This window comes from Myxine glutinosa, chromosome 12, assembly GCF_964187855.1.
Source record: "Myxine glutinosa chromosome 12, kmMyxGlut1.1, whole genome shotgun sequence".
NCBI lineage: Eukaryota > Metazoa > Chordata > Myxini > Myxiniformes > Myxinidae > Myxine > Myxine glutinosa.
This window is the reverse complement of record NC_136272.1, coordinates 76,945,912-76,955,460: the sequence shown is the minus strand read 5'-3', so window position 1 is coordinate 76,955,460 and position 9,549 is coordinate 76,945,912. Positions and strand designations below refer to the sequence as shown.

General features: G+C 42.4%; 1 long non-coding RNA gene across 1 annotated transcript; it reads right to left on the bottom strand.

Annotated features, from left to right (window-relative positions):
• Positions 1–979: 979 nt before the first annotated feature.
• On the bottom strand, positions 980–7,407 carry LOC137412874 (uncharacterized). The gene is made up of 3 exons (XR_010981564.2): positions 7,280–7,407; positions 1,255–1,313; positions 980–1,116 (listed from the first exon to the last, which is right to left on the bottom strand). It is a non-coding gene; the product is annotated as an uncharacterized LOC137412874 (long non-coding RNA).
• Between the last annotated feature and the right edge of the window lie 2,142 nt (positions 7,408–9,549).

The following is a 9,549-nucleotide window of genomic DNA, read 5'->3' as shown; positions in this document are numbered from 1 at the left end:
GCATATACTGTCACTTAATATCTCATTAATAAGTGTAAATGTACAATGATGTCATATGTGTAACATGTATGATCTAAATGAGCCTAAGAAAGTAAAAAAACAAACAAACAAGCACGAAAAAGCAACCTCCAACCTCTGATGATCATGATGGAAATGCAATAATGATGTAACTTATTCCCAGATGACATTCAAGTGAAATTTGTTGTGGGAATGAAATATAAATCGTACTTGAAGCAACCTCAGGACTACTGCACCACAACCGCACAGAGGTAACAAACTTTGTACAATCAGGCCATTTCAAACAAACTTTTGGTTTTGGTTTTTGGGAAACTCCCTCACTCTCTTCAATCCCACTCCTCCCTCCAGGTCTTTAAAACAGCTGTTCACCACCATCTCTTATCTTCCCCCTTCCAAAACCTTGATCTTTTCTATCCCCATCAATTCATCCCAGATCCACTTTTTAAAAATTCCGACTTCTTTCCTGAAAGTCCGAGCAGTGTCCATATGTTTTATACTTCTCCCACCCCACACCCCCTTCCCACGCCTCCTTCCACCAAGCCCTCTCCCTCCCACAGATCTCCCGATGTCCCTGCTCTCAAATGTTGTACTTGTGTGCTTTCCCCCTCTCCCCATCTCGTCTCCCACTCCCTTTATTATATGTTTCATGTGTCGTTTTTTTGTGTGATTAATGTTAGCTCTTACACGAGCCTCGATCTTGTATAGAAAAAAACACACAAAAAAACACTTTTGGTTAAAAGCAGTTTTAATGAAAATCAGTGAGCTGGCAAGGATGGCCCGGAGATATGCACACTCTCATCATAGCTGCCTAGCCTGGGTTGAAAAATCGGCCCAGATATAAATTGTCATCCTGGTGTTTCATAGGCAAGGCGATTCATCAATGGGTGTGCCGTCCTTCGGATAGATGTTAAACTGAGCGTCCCGTCTGCCAGCATTAGTCGGTGGACGTTAAAGATTCCATGGTGTTCTTCGCAAAGAGTAGGCAAGCCATCGCCGGCACTATGGCCAAATTACAAATTCCTGCCCTAACCAGCAGAGGGCACTGCATCAGCGGCACAGCCACTTCCTCGGCCAATGATGCTACCCCGCAGCCTGGTGCTGCGTACAGAAGAAGAGCAAAAATGAAAATTGTCTTTAAAATTGCTGATCTGTTCTTATATACGTGCATTCCAAAGTGCATCTGAGAATTATGAAATTGTTACTCAATATAAATAAAGAAATAAAGATTTCACAAACCTTTCTCAATTCCACAGAACAATCTGGGTCTGGGTTAAATTAAAGTCTGGGTGCAGAACCTGAAAAAAATGAGAATTGTTTTTTCTTCGTGCAATGAATATTAATAGTTTTATATATAACTAGGGCATTGCCCGTACGTGGGTGCCCGTTCCTTGCCAAAAAAAAAAAAAAACGCTACCCGTACGCTCTACCCCGCCCGTACGCCCGTAAACAAAAAATAACAACGCTCTTCGCTTCCGCCCTTCGCTCTGACTGAATTGGGAGAAATAATGCGCATAAGAAATCGAATTACGTACCGTAATGGCGGTCAGCTCGTAACGCGCACACTGTCCGGAAGTTCGCATATCGCATATCTATCTATCTATCTATTAATGCCCATTTATTCAATTATCGCCAACGTATTTTGGCTTTTTGCAATTTAATCGCAAGGAAAAGTAGAAAGAGAAGAGGGAAAAAAAGAAAAGCCTTGCCTTGCTGCAAACAGCTGCTGCAAACAACAACAACATGGAAGGCTGCACTGTCCGGAAGTTGGCATATCGCAGTTACGATTATTTTAGTGTTAATGGCCAATTATTCAATTAGCGCCAACGTATTTTGGCTGTTTGCAATTTAATCGCAAGGAAAAGTAGAAAGAGAAGAGGGAAAAAAAGAAAAGCCTTGCATTAACGCATTAACGCTTGCATTGCATTAACGGTTCGGCACACGTGATAGCTCGCTGCTCTCTGATTGGTTGAAGCGTTTTTTGGACATAGCTCGGTAGGTACTTGTCCGATTAATTACAAACCTTGAAAAGGCACATCCTCGGGTCCCCAGCAATATACCTGGCAAGTTTCAAGTATATCGGACCCGTGGTTGTCGAGAAACAGCGGTCACAGACAAACACACAGACACACAGACACACAGACACACAGAGATTGCTGGAATTATAGATAGATAATGAAATTATGAAATTTTATATGTAACTAGGGCATGCCCGTACTATATATATGCCCGTACTATATATCTATCTAAAATTATATCCCCCCCCTCTATTTACATGAAATGGTTTGGTCCATTCGCAACGCCAAAGCGAACGGCGAACGGCTTGCGAGTACAGTGACAATCCCCCCCCTCTATTTACATGAATGGTTTGGTCCATTCGCAACGACCACAGAACCCCCCCCTCTATTTACATGAAATGGTTCGGTCCAAAGCGAACGGCTTCCGGAGTTTGGTAAAGAAATCGCCATCGCGTACACAAACGCGCAGGAAAGCGAATGAATCGCAAATTCGTTTTTATTAGTTTTAAAACATCGTTTAACGCCAACATAGCGCCAACATAGTTTGCAAACGTGAAATAAATGAATACGCTCTCAAATGTGCCATCCGAGGCAGAGTGTGTCCGCCACGTTCGGCACACGCGCTAGTTCGCTGCTCTCTGATTGGTTGAATCGTTTTTTGGACATCGCTCGGTAAGTAATTGTCCGATTAATATGAAACCTTGAAAAGGCACATCCTCGGGTCCCCAGCAATATACCTGGCAAGTTTCAAGTATATCGGACCCGTGGTTGTCGAGAAACAGCGGTCACAGACAAACAAACACACAGACAGACACACACACACACAGAGATTACTGGAATTATAGATAGATGATAAAATTAATTGCAATTATTTTATATACAATAATAATAATAAATATATAACAATGCATTATTTAACGAAAACTTAATCTATCTATAATTCCAGTAATCTCTGTCTGTCTGTACGTTTGTCTGTGACCGCTGTTTCTCGACAACCACGGGTCCGATATACTTTTAACTTGCCAGGTATATTGCTGGGGACCCGAGGATGTGCCTTTTCAAGGTTTCATATTAATCGGACAATTACTTACCGAGCTATGTCCAAAAAACGATTCAACCAATCAGAGAGCAGCGAACGATCGCGTGTGCCGAACGTGGCGGGCACACTCTGCCTCGGATGGCACATTTGCGAGCGTATTCATTTATTTCACGTTTGCAAACTATGTTGGCGTTAAACTATGTTTTACAACTAATAAAAACGAATTTGCGATTCATTCGCTTTCCTGCGCGTTTGTGCACGCGATGGCGATTTCTTTACCAAACTCCGGAAGCCGTTCGCTTTGGACCGAACCATTTCATGTAAATAGAGGGGGGGGATTGTCACCACTCGCAAGCCGTTCGCTTTGGACCAAACCATTGCATGTAAATAGAGGGGGGGGATATAATTTTAGATATATATATAGTACGGGCATGCCCTAGTTTTAGAAATGCAGAAAAGCAGTGACCCACACACTGAGGAAACATGGAAATATAGAAACATGAAGTGACCCAAGCAGAAATATTATCACATGTAAAGTGACATAAGAAGGGGAATACGTATAATGTCGTGGTAGTGGATATAATACAGGAAGGTAGTTGAAAGGGAGGGTCTATTTCACCAGGCCTTGATATTCCACTCCAGACCGGAGTAATCATAATATTTTCTGCTCAAAAAGAGACAACTTGATTTGATGAGATCAATATCTTATCCGTTGTTAATGAGGCTTCCAGTGAGATTCCCACTGGAAACCTATTGTTCTTGTAAGGATTATTATTCTCACACATTTTGTGGGATGATTCTGAGAAAACCGTTATAGCTAGCTGTACAAAACTTTAACTCATTATACAGACTTGGCATTTAATATGGAATATTTTTTTTTCTTGACTTGGGTTTACTTTCTTAACTCAGTATATCAATCTGGTGAATTTCTTTTACACTTTGGTGATTTATTTGTTAAAAGAACCATGTCACTGATTGTCTGTCGCAGCAAGAAGTCAACAACAGGATTATATCACAGGTGGCGTGGCAAAATGTACGGACAGGTGCATTTGATGATTGGCTTCACAATCGGGTATACAAGGGTTGTTGCGTTCTGTATTGGTGGAAAACAACTGCTGCACGTCTCCAAAAGTTATTGCCGCTTCCTCTGGAGCTGGTCCGTCAACTCGACAATGCTGTTTGTCATAGAGTGGCGGCTTTACGAAATTACGGCATGAAACAGCATGCTATTGCTCGGCAGTATGGCATCACTCAAGGTCAGGTGTCAAAGATCCTGAAACGAAATGCTCAGAGGGGTGACCCTACTCCAATACCGAGGCCAGGACGTCCCCGCAGAACCACAAGGAGGGATGATCGCCAGCTGCACCGGTTAGTCACGCAATGGCCGTACCAAGTCAGCTAATCGGCTTAGGGCTGACTGGCAGCAACTGACAAATGTGCCTGTATCCAGAAGGCTAGTCAACCAACGACTGGTTTAAGCAGGCTATTGTGCCAGGCGTCCCCTGAGAAAGCCACGCCTGACCAGACAACACAGCCAGCACCGATTGCAGTGGGCCAGAGAGCACCGTCAATGGCAGCCAGGACACTGGAATCATGTGATCTTCAGTGACGAGTCTAGATTTCTGGTCTATCGTCAAGATGGCCGCGTCCGAGTGCGCAGACAAGTGCATGAAGCCTACAACAAAGATTGTATAGTGCCAAGAGTCCAAGCTGGAGGTGGTGGGGTGACCGTTTGGGCTGCTTTTCATGCAGGGGGCAAAACTGACCTGGTTGTTCTGAATGGAAACCTGAACCAGTTCAAGTACAGGGCCATTCTGGAAGAAACATTGCTTCCATTTGCTCGTGCAGCCTTTCGAGGAAACGTTGTCTTCCAAGATGACAATGCACGGCCTCATCGTGCTCACATGATCCAACACTTTCTTGCTGACCGTGGTGTAGAGCATATGGAGTGGCCTGCCATGTCCCCGGATATGAATCCGATAGAGAACTTGTGGGCAGAATTAACGCGTCAAATCGACCACTTGGACCAGCAGCCAACCTCTGTGCGTGAATTGCAGCAGACTATTGTCACTGCATGGCAAGCGATTCCTGTCCAAACCTTGGCAAATCTCATTAACAGCATGCCTCAACGTGTACGTGCTCTCCTGAATGCTCGTGGGGGTTACACGAAGTACTGAACTGTAATTTTACTGTCCGTAATCCCAGTCGTACTTTAACTTTTGTTTTTGTTAAAAAAAAATTTGGCTAATGTGCAAAATAAAGAGATACTTCTGGAAAACGTACAGAAGTTTAACACAGTACTGTCCATGAATTGAGTTCGATATCAGTTTACATCACTTTCAAGGATCAATTTATTTGTTTCAAAATGTCAAATGTGGTTTTTGTTTCTTTTAAAGGTCACATTAACAAAATCTAGAATAATTTCAACATAATTGCAATGAACTTTTGGTTCTAAGACATCTTGAAAAGTAAGTTCACCCCCACAAAAAAATATTCCATATTAAATGCCAAGTCTGTAGATACCAATGTGCATCATGAATTTTGTTTTTGCAATTTTTACTTACGTTGGCCGCCATTGCTTATGACATCATACATTTTAAACGTCTTCTCCAAAACCGCTGAATGGATCAACGCGAAATTCTACAAACATGATCGCCTAGTCATGAGGATAAAAGTTTGTGGAAAAAAACGTCATCGGTCACATGGTTTGGCGGCTATATTGGATTTAAAAATAAAACTTTCAAAACCGACTTCTCCGAAACCGCTTACCCGATAGATACAAAACTTGAAACACATATTTACATTACAATGGTGGAAAATATTTGCAAACTATGATGTCATCAGTCATGTGGTTTGACTGGCATCTTGAATTTAAGGCAAAAAATTAAGTCATCTTTTCTCGAGTACCTCTTAATGGATCAATGCAAAATGTCATACACATGATCAACTACTGATGTGGAAAAAATATTTCTATATAAGACGTCATCAGTCACGTGGTATGGCGGCCATTTTTCTTTGAAGCCGATCATCATTGCTCGCAGTTCTAGTTAACATTTATGATTGGAAGTCAAAAGTTTGTTTTTTTCCATACATGGTCGAGGCTCATATAAGAGAACAAAAGGGAAAGGGGGAAACATCAACAGCAAATTATAAGTGAGAGTGAGATTAAGAGAAGGGGTAGGAGGACACATGGGGGTGAACAAGCTTCACACAAGCTGAATGAAACACAGCAAGAAGAGGAAAGGGAAAAGAGTGGATTAAACAGAAAAGCAACAAACCAACTGAGGACTAATAGACGAAAGTAGGTGAGAGAGAGGGGGAAATATCCCAATAACTTGGAAAAGGGGACTGCTTGAGAATTGGGTCAAATGGGGTAAAAGAGATCATGAGTAGTGATGGATGACCTGATGTAGTGGTGAACAGCTGTCACCCTGGAGGAAAGAATGGAACTGAACGGACTGGGGAAGTTCAACAGGCGAGAGAAAAGAGGAAAAATTAGTAGAGGTGAATTACAAAAGTCATTTAGCCTTTTTGTCCAAAACTGACAAATAGCAAAAACAACAATGACAAATGTCTCCACAAGATTGCAGAAATCACTGTAATTATGAGGTCCATTCAAAAGTTGAATAAACCATAGGATTTAGATGCAGATTGGCTTTTACCATTATGGGATTCATACATGGCAATTTGGGCTGTCTGCAGAAATGTGGATGTGATGGGTGCCAAACAAATGAATGTCGTTCACCCCAGCCAACTACAGTTTTCAGCAATAAACATCTTTCATCAGAGAAAGACATTTTGCCCGAAACTGCAAACAAGAGCTTTCAATCATTGATGGATCGCTTGGTCATCATAACCACGTGGCCCATTGAATTGGGAAGGTTTTTCATTAAAGCTGCACAAACACAGAATGTTGTTGTAGGCAGATTTTATGTGGGGAAAAAAGTGGTTTATCATAAAGCAATATTTACTGCGTTATAATTATCATAAGTCTTCTTTGTTCGTGGCATCATTTCATGAAGACAAGCCGTCTACTTTGGTACAAAAAAAAAATCACTCCATGAACACGCTTGTACAAGAATCTTTGCACAAAGAGTTTTTGTTTTTTATCCAAGAATCACTGTACCAACACTAAAACATACAAGGGGACCAAAAAGTCTCTCCGAGCTAGACTTGTCATATGTATACACGTAATTTCAAAACACACCTGGTCACAAGTGTGCCCCACTGACCGGGTCCTCAGTTGAGGTCCGCAGCATCATCCCAATTCAACCCTTCAACCTCGATACGGTCAGGTAAGGTGGGCCAGCAGGGGCACATACACCTTCACATGCAGCAACTACACATGGATGCGTGCACACCCCCACCCCCAGCCAGTGAGAACACAGACTACAACAACAAAACCACCTCCACTCCCAGAATCCACAGCCCCTCACCCACTCACTCACCAAAAACATCACACCCAACCAACCGATCACCTACCCTTACAACATAACCACTCAAACAAAAACACATTCATGCAAAACCACACCCACTCCTGCAACACACACACACACACACACACACACACACACACACACACACACACACACACACACACACACACACACACACACACACCTCCATTTCTCTTCCGCACTCAGTCACTACCCCTTTAGGCTATGTATACGTGTGTGTATATCTATATATATATATATATATATATATATATATATATATATATATATATATATATATATATAACCAGTCAAAACTTTTAGTACACCCAACATTTTTTGATATTTTACCGTTTAATGTGCAAAATGAACATAAGATGGGAACAAAACTCTTACCAAAGATATATCTGCTTATCTGCTGGTAATATATTGTCCTTCAATGCATCTTTCTTGTGCAAAACGTAGGTTTAAAGCAATTTTTAGAAATAGGTCGAAAAGTACAATACAAAATCCAAAAAGACAGGCAATTGTAACTTTGAGAAAAGAAGGCCAATCCTTGAGACAAATTGCAAAAAAATTACAAGTGTCAGTAAATGCAGTTGCTTGTGCCATTAAACGACACATGCAAAACTGGTAAAAATGCGGATAAAAAAGGTTCTGGTCGACCAAGAATCAAAACAGAATTGCAGGACAAGTAATCCAAGTCACCAGTCTGCGCAACAGATGTCTTACAGCACCGGAAATTAGAGCCCAGCGAAACAACTCCAGCATTGCAACTGTTTCAAGGCCTTCTTTTCTCAAGTTACATTTGCCTGTCTTTTTCTGGTGTTAGTTGAGCTTTGGCACCCATATTCATGCAATCTGAAACACAAAAACACTCATTAGATTGTATGGCTGGCCTTTCTGTAAACATGTTTGCAACGCCTGGCAATAATAGACATTGCACGTGATGAAGAAACGAAGCACAAACATTCGTTCCACACAGAGCAGAGTATTTGTAAACAGTTTTTGCTCCTGAGATGAAACTTTAATAACATTAACTTCGCGTTTCAGTTTGGATTTAGTATTGCACTTTTCAACCTATTTACAAAAATTGCTTTGACTCTTAAATGCAGGCATCAAAAATCCTACATAAACGCAGCCATTGGGCCTGGATGTATTTTTTTTTTTTTTTTTTTTTTTGTTTTGTATACAAGATCGAGGCTCGTGAAAGAGCGAAAATTAATCACACAGAAAGACAAACAGACACATAAAACAAATAACATCGGGAGCGGTAGACAAGATGGGGAGAGAGGGGGAAGGACACAAACACAACATTTGAGAGCAGGGACCGAGAGACATGGAGACATCGAGAGATCTGTGGGAGGGAGAGGGCTTTGGGGGGGAGGCATGTGAAGGGGGGAGGCATGTGAAGGGGGGGAGGCATGTGAAGGGGGGGGGGTGGGAGAGGTATAAACATATGGACACTGCCAGGATTTCCAGGAAATAAGTTGGAATTTCAAACAAGGTGGATCTGGGGTGAATTAGTGGGGGTAGAAAAGATCAAGGTTATGGATGGGGGAAGATAAGAGATGGTGGTGAACAGCTGTTTTAAAGACCTGGAGGGAGGAGAGGGATTGAAGGGAGTGTGGGAGTTTGTTCCACAGGCGGGAGAAAAGAGGAATGAAAGAGTGAAGGTGAGCAGAGAGCCGAGATTTCGGCAGTTTAACCATCAGAGGGTTGCTGGCAGATCTTGTGCGACCTGTAGGAATATTTGGGGGACAGAGCACGGAGAGAGCTGGGGGAGCAAGGCCGGAGAGGAGTCGGTAGAAGACAGAAAGACCACCTACCTGCCTGCGGTGAGTGAGTGAAAGGCCCTCAGAGATAGCTTCATCGCGGGAGATTCCAATGATTTTGAAAGCTTTGGATTCAACAGCGTGAAGCCGAGCCAGGTGTGAGGCAGGAGCACCAGCCCATAGGGGAGAACAGTATTCCATTGAGCTGCGGATGAAAGCCTTGTATGTGGTGAGGAGCTCAGGTGTGCCGAGGAAGGACTTCGCAC